We start from the raw sequence: 11196 nt of genomic DNA on the forward strand, positions 1-11196 counted from the left end.
ACCCAGGAGATGGAGGCTGCAATGAGCTGAGATCACGCCATTGCACTCCAGCTTGGGCAACAAGAATTAAACTCCATCTCAAAAAAAAAAAAAAAAGTTCCCAGAGTGTCATCAGCTGGAAGGAATGCCAGTGCAGTCAAATGGCGCATTTTTTTCCTTTTTTTCTTTTTTATTAGAGTTGGGGTCTCACTCTGTCACCCAGGGTGGAGTGCATGTCACAATCATGGCTCACTATAGCCTCGACTTCCTAGGCTCAAGCGATCCTGCTGCCTCAGCCTTCTAAAGCACTGGGATTACAGGCACACGCCACCACATGATACATTTTTTAAATGAGTGTTTTTGTTGTTATTGTATCACGTGGCCAATCCATACATCTGAATTTTCTGCCAAATACATTGGGTTGAATGGAAAAAAATAAACTTTATTGGTAACACCTTGAAATTCACTTTTAGAAGCCTTGATTGCACCTAATTCCAATCTGTCACGATTTGGCAACTTGCTTAGACATTAGGGATTTTAGTCTTTGGGGATTTGATCTTTCAGGATTTCAACATTTGGGATTATGGCATTCTGGATTGCGTCTTTTGGGATTATGATCCCAACCCACTCATGATCACTTTGGAGATTTCTTCCTGAGTTTAACAGCCCCGATCTGTCTCTGAGAGATTAGAAGTGGCTGCCTGTTCTCTGACAGTCTTGGCATTGAGAGGTGGAGTCTATTTCCTGTCCCCTAGAAGCTGAGCCAGCCCTGTGTCTTGCTTTGGCCAATAATATGCAGTGGAGGTGATACTGTGTCAACTCCAGGGCTCGCCTTTGTCTTGTGTGCTCAGGATGTTCCCTTGTGGAACCCAGCCCTCAGATGCATGGAGAGGCCATGTAGAGGAGAACCAAGGTGCTCAGCCTGGTCACGACCCCAGATGATGGCAACCCCAGCTGTCTCCAGAGAAAAGAACTGCCCAGTTGAACCTAGCCACCCCACAATATTGTGATGGATAATAAATGGTGGTTGTAGCCAGGTCACTGTGGCTCACACCTGTAATCCCAGCATTTTGAGAAGCCGGGGTAGGAGAATTGCTTGAGCCCAGGAGTTCAAGACCAGCCTGAGCAACATAGCAAAACCTTGTTTCTACAAAAAATTTAAAAGTTAGCCAGGTATGATGGTATGCACCTGTGGTCCCAGCTACTGGGGCGGCTGAGGTAGAAGGATCCCTTGAGCCTGGAAGGTTGAGGCTACACTGAGCCATGATCACACCATCTCACTCCAGCCTGGGCAACAGAGTGAGACCCCGACTCAAAAAAATAAAAAAATTCATGCCAATATATAGTGAACTCATGACAGACATTCACTTACCTCGTTAATGAGGGACCACCAGGGCAGTCAAGCTGGTCCAAAGGAAGATGCGAGGGACTGAAATATATACACAGATGCTCCTTGACTTATAATAGGGTTATGTTCCAAAAAGCCAATGGTAAGTTGAAAATGTCTTAAGTCAAAAATGCATTTAATGCCCCAATAAATCTATCATAAATTCAAAAATTTGTTAAGTCAAAGTGTCATAAGTCACAGGTCATCTGTACAGTTGATGAAAGAAGGAATGCTGGAATAAAATTGTGAAGTATAACACAAGAAGGTTAACGCACTACAAGGCAATAAAATGACAACATTGGACATTATCTTTTCTTCCAGATGGAAATAATTTCCATTTCTATGGAACAAAAAATATTCTATGAGCTAACATCTATCTTGCCTAGGCCCCTAACAGCAAATAGTAAGTTTAAAAAATTACATTTATTGACTGGGCATGGTGCCTCATGCCTGTAATCCCAGCACTATGGTAGGCCAAGGTGGGCAGATCACCTGAGGTTAGGAGTTCGAGACCAGCCTGGCCAACATGGCAAAACCCCATCTCTACTAAAAATACAAAAATTACCCGGGCATGGTGGTGGGTGCCTGTAATCCCAGCTACTCGGGAGGCTGAGGCAGGAGAGTCGTTTGAACCCGGGTGGCGGAGGTTGCAGTGAGCCGAGATTGTGCCACTGTACTCCAGCCTAGGTGACAGAGCAAGACTCCATCTCAAAAATAATAATAATAGTAATAATAATACATTTCTCTAGAGCAGCAAAGTACTGTGGCCTGTGGGCAAAATCTGGTCCTCTACCTGTTGTTATAAATGAACTGGTAACACAGGCATATCCATCTGTTTATATATTGCTTACAGCTGCTTTTTTACTACAACAGCAGAGGCAAGTCATTGCAACAGAAACCCTCTTGCCCACAAAGTCTAAAATCTTAACCGTCTGACCCTTTTCAGGAAGTTTTCTGACCCTTGCCCCAGAAGACCTCTGAGCTGTGGTTCTTAAAGTGTTGTCCTTGAATCAGCAGCATTAGCCCCCAAGAGCTACGAGAAAGGTAAATACTGGGGCTGACTCCAGACCCACTGAATCGGACACACCAGGAGCAGGCCAGCACTCTGGGTTTAGCACATCCTCCTGGGGTCTTGATTTGCACTCAAGTTTGAGAAACTCTGCCTTTGAGAGTCAGATGCCCTTTGGGCTGACTTGAGGACAGTGCAGTCATTTTGTATGACATCCAAAGGGCACTCAGCATCCCAAGTTTGGTATAAACTTTCTTTATATGGCACATGGGGGAAATGGCGGGTAGTGAGATTGAGGAGCTAGGCCGATGGCAGATCATGCCAAGGCAGGAAGTTCAGCTGTCATCTTTCCACTGATGGCTTTGGCCCAGGAATGGTGATCAGATTTTCATTTTAGAAAGACCTCTCTGTTTATATCCGTTGGGATGTAAACCAGTCGGAACTAAGGGTGGGAAGATGGTGAGGTTAGAGGAGCACAAAAAGATGGGAAGGTTTGTATCTAGTGAAGAGCTTGTACCTGAAACCCTGAATCCAGGCTGGAGATAATTTGTGAGCTCCTGGATACAGCTATGCCTTAAGCTAGAGAAAATGCATAGACTTCCCGATGAAGCCTCCAGAACAGGATGCTGCAGTGGAGATCGGTAACAGGGGAAGGCATGGAAAGATATTAAGGTCATGGAATCTGCCAAATGATGTGAATGGTGAGAGACAGGAAATGTTATCCCAAAGGTATATCTCTGATTTGTTGGATTGGGTAGAAAGGGACAGTCTAGGAGGAGTGCCTAACTCCATGGAGAACCTCATCTCTCACTGCTCTCAGCCTGATAGGAGACAGAGAGACATGCAAATGACCCCCAGCCAGGGGAAGGACTGCTCTTCCATGGGCACCGCGGGCATGCCTTTCCTCTCCTTCGTTTCCATCTGCGTGCCTTTGTGGAAAGTATAGCAGGGAAGTGAAGTCCACACCCCTCCTGGCAAAGCAGCACAGTGGGTAAAATCCCCTGGCTTCCTATAGGAACTTTAAATATGCAAGTCAAAGAGCCTCTGAGGCACCCACAGATGACTATCAGATCCTTCTTCCCTTTCACACATCCTACCTTGCATCATTTGATCACAAAGTCAGATCGATACTCTATCTATCTGTCTATCTATCTATCCATCTATCTATCTATAATTTTGAGACAGGGTCTCATTTGTCCCCCCGGCTGGAGTGCAGTGGTGTGATTGTAGCTCACTGCAGCCTTGAGGGCTCAAGCAGTCCTCCCACCTCAGCCTCCTCCCCATAGCTGAGACTACAGGCAGAGCCCACCACACCCAGTTAGTTTTTTAAATTTCTATTTATTTATTTATTTATCTATTTATTTTAGTGGAGATGAGGTCTCATTATGTTGCCCAGGCTGGTCTTGAACTCCTGGGCTCAAGCAATCCTCCTGCCTCAGCCTCCCAAGGTGCTGTGATTGCAGGTGCGCGCTGCTGCTCCCGACCTCCCCTGGCTTCTGTGTTCAATGCTCCTCGCCTTAAATTCTGGCTCTGTCCCCTTGCCAAGCTATTGAAATTTCTCTGAGTCTCTGTTTCTTTATCTGTAAAACAAGCCGCACCTCCCAGCACGGTCGTGAGGAATCCATATTGAGATATCAAATGCAAAGTGCTTTTCCAGACGCCTGCTACATGGTAAGTATTTAATCAGGGGTGGATACTATGATGCTCATTCTGGGGCCTCCAAACAGACAAACATTTTTGGACTAACTGGCTTGTGACATGGATTGTTTCCTTCCAATTTAAAATGCTTTCTTTTAATGAAAGTTTAAAAAAATAATAAAAGCGTAATTACCACTGGATAGGTAATTACTATGCTGGGCTTGTGCTACAATTCAATACGACTGATTTGCATAGAAGATCATGTTGCTGCTGGTAGCACTACTGATACATTAGTTACACAGTAATTTTAAATTTAACTTCATGGGAAGATTCTAGGGATGACAGCCTCCTGGGAGAGGGGAGGGGTATCCTACCACCTGTCGTCGGCTGCCACCGTGAGTACCATGATCTTGTACAAATTGGAGGAAGGGTTGAGACATGGGACCGAGGCTTCATCTTACTGTAAAAAATTCAGTTTGTTTTAATTCTGTCCAAATATAGAAGCCATACACACTCAGTGTGGTAAAGAGGGTAAAACAAGGTGGAAAGAAGGAAAAAAAAGATTTATTTTAAAAGACAAACACTGTTGGCTTTTTGGTATAACATATAAGCTCCAAATCTTTTTTCTTGATATTTGGAATGTAATGGTGAGAATGTCATTTAGTTCAATGATGCACATGATATACCCAAGGCAATGTCTGGCGCTTAGTTCCTGCTCAGGAAATGAAAGTATTATTATTATTATTATTATTAATTATTATTACAGGATATCTGATTTTTGTATTCTGGCCTTTCTATGGCATAACTGCAATAATTTTTCCATTCGATTAAAATGAAAAAGCCCTCATAAGCATTATTTTAAGTGGTTGTACCATATTCTGTTCCATGCAAGTTTCATGCATATAAATTATTTCAAATTGTTTGCTCTTATGAATATTAATGAACATCTTTATGCACAAGGTCTTTTCTATGTTCAAGTTATCACATTGTATTAGTCAGGGTTCTCCAGAGAAACAGAACCTTTAGGAGATATGGGTATAGAAAGGCAGGGACTCATGCCTATAATCCTAGCACATTGGGAGACCAAGGAAAGGAGGATTGCTTGAGCCCAGGATTTTGAGACCAGCCTAAGCAACATAGGGAGACCCCTATATTTACAAAAAAAAAAGTTTAAAAATTAGCCAGGCGTGGTGGTGCACGCCTGTAGTCCCAGCTAGGTGGGAGGATCACTTGAGCTCACGAGGATGAGGCTGTAGTGAGCCGACATGACAGTACCACCGCACTCCAGCCTGGGCGACACAGTGAGACTCTGTCTCAAAAAGAAAAAAAAGAAAAAAAAGGAGAAAGAAAGAGATTGACCATAAGGAATTGGCTGACATGATTACAGAGGCTGAGAAGTTCCAGGATCTGCCCTCTGCAAGCTGGAGAGCCAGGAAAGCATGTGGTATAGTTCCTGTTCCAGTCTAAAGGCCCAAAAATCAGGACAGCAAATAATGTTAGGAGAGCCGATGATGTCAGGAGAGCCAATGATGTAAGTTACAGTCCAAGTGCAAGAGAAGACCAATGTCCCACCTCAAAGACAGGTGGGGAGAGAAAATTCTCCCTTTTGTTCTATTTAGGCCTCCCACTGATTGGATGAGGCCTACCCACATGAGGAGGACAGTCTGCTTTCCAGAGTCCACTGACTCAGGTGTTCCTCCTGTCCAGAAATGCCCTCGCAGACACACCCAGAGTAAGCTGCGTCCAGACATTTCGGCATCTTGATTCAGTCAAGTTGACAAGTGAAATTAACCATTGTACACATGATTCCTTGCACTCTTGTCCAGTTCTGAAATTGAGGATTGAGATCAGCCATGGGCAACATGGTGAGACTCCATCTCTACAAAAAGTATGAGAAGGCCGGGCGCGGTGGCTCAAGCCTGTAATCCCAGCACTTTGGGAGGCCGAGACGGGCGGATCACGAGGTCAGGAGATCGAGAACATCCTGGCTAACCCGGTGAAACCCGGTCTCTACTAAAAAAAAAAAAAAAAAAAACTAGCTGGGCGTGGTGACGGGCGCCTGTAGTCCCAGCTACTCGGGAGGCTGAGGCAGGAGAATGGCCTGAACCCAGGAGGCGGAGCTTGCAATGAGCTGAGATCCGGCCACTGCACTCCAGCCTGGGCGACAGAGCGAGACTCCGTCTCAAAAAAAAGAAAAAAAACAAAAGTACGAAAAAAGCCAGGTGTGGTACTTCATGCCTGTGGGCTCAGCTACTCAGGAACCTGAGGTAGGAGGATCACTTGAACTTAGGAGCTTGAGGCTGTAGTGAGCTATGATCGTGCCACTGCACTCCAGCCTGGGTGACAGAGGTGACCCTATCACAAAACAAAACAAAGCAAATTGAGGATTCTGAGATGGAGGACCCTTTGTGGAAGTCTGGTTGGAACCTATAATAGAGCTGCAGGACTCAACGTCTGCTTCAACTGTGGGGACACGCATGCTCTGGTGGAAGTATGAGTTGGTTTAACTCTTCTGGGAGTCTGACAATATGCTTCAAAAATATTTAAATGAAATAGTCTAGATTGGCCTGTTTGGTTGCAATGGACAAAGATGCATCTCTAGTGTAAGGAAAAATAAATGTTATTGTCTGTTGGACCTAAAAGTCTAGGGTTTCAGTCATGGCTGGATCCAGGGTTCAACTGATGTCAATGGACTCCATGTTACTTTCTCCTTCTCACACCCTCGCTTTCTTTTGGGTTGGCTCCATTCTTACGCCAGCTCTTCTCGCACGGTGATAAGACAGTGTTAGAAGCAGTCTAACTGCATCCTTTTCGTGGCATCCCCAGTGGAAACAGCATTTCTTTCACCAGTTATACAAATAGATGACCCAAAACAAAGGCTCATGTGGACTGATCTGAGTTATGCCCAGGTCTAGACCATTCTTCCTGCTAGGAGGATTTAACACGTTGATGCCTGGGCTTAGGTCCATAGAGTAAAAGAAATTCCACCAGTAAAAGTGTGAATCCTGCCTCTAGATGTTGGAGACAAGGATGCTCTGTCAACAAAACAATGTCCTGCACATTCTCTGAGCTTCCAACTTTATTGAGTTATAATTCACATACCATAAAGACTGTATGCTTAGCCTTTTCGATTATACATTCAGTAGCTTTTAGTATATTCGTGGAGATGTTCAACCATCAGTACTATCCAATTCCAAAACATTTTCATCATCCCCCCAAAAAAACTCCACACCCATTAGCAGTCACTCCCCATTCTTCCATCTCCCAGCCCCCGGCAGCCACAAATCTACTTTCTGTCTCTATGGATTTAGCTGTTCTGGACATTTCATACAACTGAAATCATACAGTATGAGTTCTTTTGTGTCCGGCTTCTTTCGCTTAGTGTGATATTTTCAAGGTTCCTGGTTTGTAGCATGTATCATAACTTCATTCCTTCTCATGATGCAATAACATTTTATTGTATGGAGAGACACATTTTTGTTGTTTATTCACCAATTGATGGATATTTTGTTTTTATCCCACTTTTGTCTATTATGAATAACGCTGTTATGAATATTTGTGTACAATTTTTTTTTTTTTTGGTGGATGTGTTTTTTCATTTCCCTTGAGCATATCCCTAGGAGTGAAATAACTGGGTGGTAGGGTAACTCATTGTTGGCCTTTTTGAGGAGCTGCCGGACTGTCTTCCCCAGCGGCCGCACCACTGTTCCCATTACATTCCGATAAACAGAGAAGAAGGGTTCCAATTTCTCCACATCCTCACCAGCACTTGCCGCTATCTATCTTTGGTTCTAGCCCTCCTAGGCCCTGTGATGTGGTCTCTCACTGTGGTTTTATTTGCCTTTCTCTAATAACAGCCTGGGATTTTTCCTTTTCCCGCCTGGTGGTGGCTAAAGTTGGGATAAAACTCTGCATGTGAGTCTCGGATTACGTGTATGTGCTGGCTTTTGTGCATAGCCAATATTGAGAATCTGTCCCTAGTGACTTCAGTGCACAAGGATTTACCCTAAACTGGTGTCTGCAACAAAACACCATAAGCTGAGTAGCTTATAAACAACAGAAATTCATTACTCACAGCTCTGGAGGCTAGAAGTCCAAGATCAAGGCTCCAGGAAGTTCAGGTGAGGGCTTTCTGATTCATAGATGGCTCCTTCTTTCTATGCCCTCACATGGTGGGAGGTTAAGGGGTCTCTCTCAGGCATATATATACAGAGAGAGAGAGAGAGAGACAGAGAGCAAGAGAAAGTTTTGCTCTGTAGCCCAGGCTGGAGTGCAGTGGCACAAACAAGGCTAACTGCAGCCCTGGCCTCCTAGGCTCAAGCAATCCTCTAGTCTCTGGCTTCCGAGTAGCTGGGACTACTGGGACTGCAGGCATGTGCCACCACACCCAACTAATTTTCTTTCTTATTTATTTTTTATTTTTTGAGTTAGAGTTTCCCTTTTGTTGCCCAGGCTGTGGTACAGTGGCGAAATCTCAGCTCACTACAACCTCTGCCCCCTGGGTTCAAGCGATCCTTCTGCCTCAGGCTCCTGAGTAGCTGGGATTATAGGTGCCTGCCACCATACCTGGCTAATTTTTGTATTTTTAGTAGAGATGTTGGCGAGGCTGGTCTTGAACTCCTGACCTCAGATGATCTAACTGCCTCGGCTTCCCAAAGTGCTGGGATTACAGGCGTGAGCTGCTGCACCCAGCCACCCCCAACCAATTGAAAAACAATATATATATATATATATGTGTGTGTGTGTGTGTGTATATATATATATTAGAAATGGGGTCTTGCTATATTGCCCAAGTTAGTCTCAAACTCCTGGGCTCAAGCCATCCTCCCACCTCAGCCTCCCAAAGTGCTGGGATTACAGGCCTGAACCACTGTGCCCGGCCCTTAGGCCTTTCTTATAAGGTCACTAATCCCATAATGAGGGCTCCAATCTCATGCCCTAATCACCTGGGAAAGGCTCCACCTCTTTACATCATCACCTTGGGGGTTAGGATTTCAACCTAGGAATTTGGGGGAGGACACAAACTTTCAGACCATAGAACTGGATCTCCCAAAAACAGACTATGAGATTGCATGCACGGAATTTGCTGGGGAATGTGCTCTGAGAATCAACACCTGCCAGGGCTGCAGGGAACAGGATTGAGCAGAGGGAGAAGGTGAACTGAGGTTTTGTGGACAGCCCTGAACCTGGGATGGCCCTCAGAGGTGTCACACATTGGAGGAAGGAGGCTGGACTCTGAACTCCTGTGTTGGCCAGAGATGGCATGGGAGCTCTCCCTGGGAGGAGGGCATCCATGGGTAAGGCAGTTTCTTTGGCCAAGGAAAATGCCCAGTGAGGGACTCAGCCACAAACTGTCAGAGGCAATGTTCCCAGCAGCTGGAAGAATGAGCACTGTAGTTTTTTTTGTTTTTTTCTTCTCTTGGAGCCAGAGTCTCCCTCTGTTGCCTAGGCTGGAGTGCAGTGGTGCAATCTCGGTTCACTGTAACCTCTGCCTCCTGGGTTCAAGTGATTCTTGTGCCTCAGCCTCCCGAGTTGCTGGGACTACAGGCATAAGCTGCCAGGCCTGGCTAATTTTTGTATTTTTAGTAGAGACAGGGTTTCACCATGTTGGCCAGGCTGGTCTCGAACTCCTGACCTCAAATGATCCGCCTACTTCAGCCTCCCAAAGTGCCAGGATTACAGGCATAAGCCACTGTGCCTGGCCGTGCACTGCAGTCTTGAAGGGTGGGGGCAGGGATGATGCCTCTGGCTTCTGTTCTGTACTGTCCACCCCTTACACTGTGAGATCGCTTGTTTAATGTACTAAGTTCACCCTACATGGAAACAGCTTGTTATGAGCTGAATGTTATTTTTGTTCTCTGCACATTTCAAATGAAATTCTAACTCCCAAGACCTCAGAAATGAGCCTGCATTTGAACATAGGGTCTTTAAGGAGGTGATTAAATGAGAATGAGGTCACATGAGCCCTAATCCAATACAACTGGTGTCCTTACAAGAAGAGGCGATTAGGACACAGACACACACAGAGGGAAGACCACGTGAGGACACAGGGAGAAGACGGCCATCTGCAAGCCAAGGAGAGAAACCAACCACGCCGACGTTGATCTCACACGCCCAGCCTCCAGAAATGTGAGAAAATAGGTTTCCGTTGTTTAAGCCTTCCAGTCTGTCGTGCTTTGTTACGGCAGCCCCGGGAAACGAATACACAGTCCCTCCAGGATTCGGGCTGGGAAATTGACTAGAGGAAAGAAAGTTCATGGAACCAGCCCAGCTGTCTGGGGGCCACAGCTGATGTTCTTCTCCATCCTCTGCTGGGGTCCCCTCACCCTGACCCAGGCCCTGTGTTGGTCCTGGCAGGGTAACTGGAACCAGGAGGTGACTCGGATTCTCATCCTTGGAGGGTCTGAGCTCCTGGCCGTCATGCCTTTTGCAGGCTGTGGCTGCTGCTGTTGCAATCTCTATGGAAGCTAAGCAGAGGCGGTCTGAGACAGCCCCACCCCCTCTGTGTGTAATAGCAGACCTGCTGCCTCCTGTCACTCTATCCTAGCCTGCAGACTGCTTCATGAGGAGCCCGAAGTGACCAGGAGGAAGCAGAGCTTCAAGTTGAATGGGACCTCTCTATATCCCCTGGTGGAAACATGAACTCTTCAGAGAAACTGCACCTTTAGACCTCTAGAGTGAAGGTGGCAGGAGTGGGAGGCACACCCCTCAGAAGGTCACCGAGAACGCACTCAGCAGGGCTGTACCTCCGGCCATCCCTTGGTTCCTGGACTAATGCGTTCTCCATTTTAGGAACACTGCATGCTACCTTGGTTGTTGATTTAGGGGGTATGTTACATTCCAGGAGGTGGTGCCCCAAAGTCTCAGAAACAAAAGAAAATTCGTGTAAAAGTAGACCATGCAGTTCACACCCACATTGTTTAAGGTTCAGTTGTGTGTGTGTTTATATATAGATAGATACTTTAGAGATGGGGCTTTGATCTGTTGTACAAGCTGGAATGTCTCTAGGCTGCCACCTTTACTGTGCTTTCAAAAGATCTTTCTATCACCTTATCACACTGGCAGCTTCCAGGCGGTAAAGGTGATGGGACTGGGAATCCCACGGTTATATGATTACCTCCTTATCTCCTTCTCCTCTCCTGCTGCTGTTTTTTTTTTTTTTTTTTTTTGAGACAGAGTTTTT

The sequence above is a fragment of the Colobus angolensis genome, unplaced genomic scaffold (genome assembly GCF_000951035.1).
Source record: "Colobus angolensis palliatus isolate OR3802 unplaced genomic scaffold, Cang.pa_1.0 Scaffold76, whole genome shotgun sequence".
Taxonomy (NCBI): domain Eukaryota; kingdom Metazoa; phylum Chordata; class Mammalia; order Primates; family Cercopithecidae; genus Colobus; species Colobus angolensis.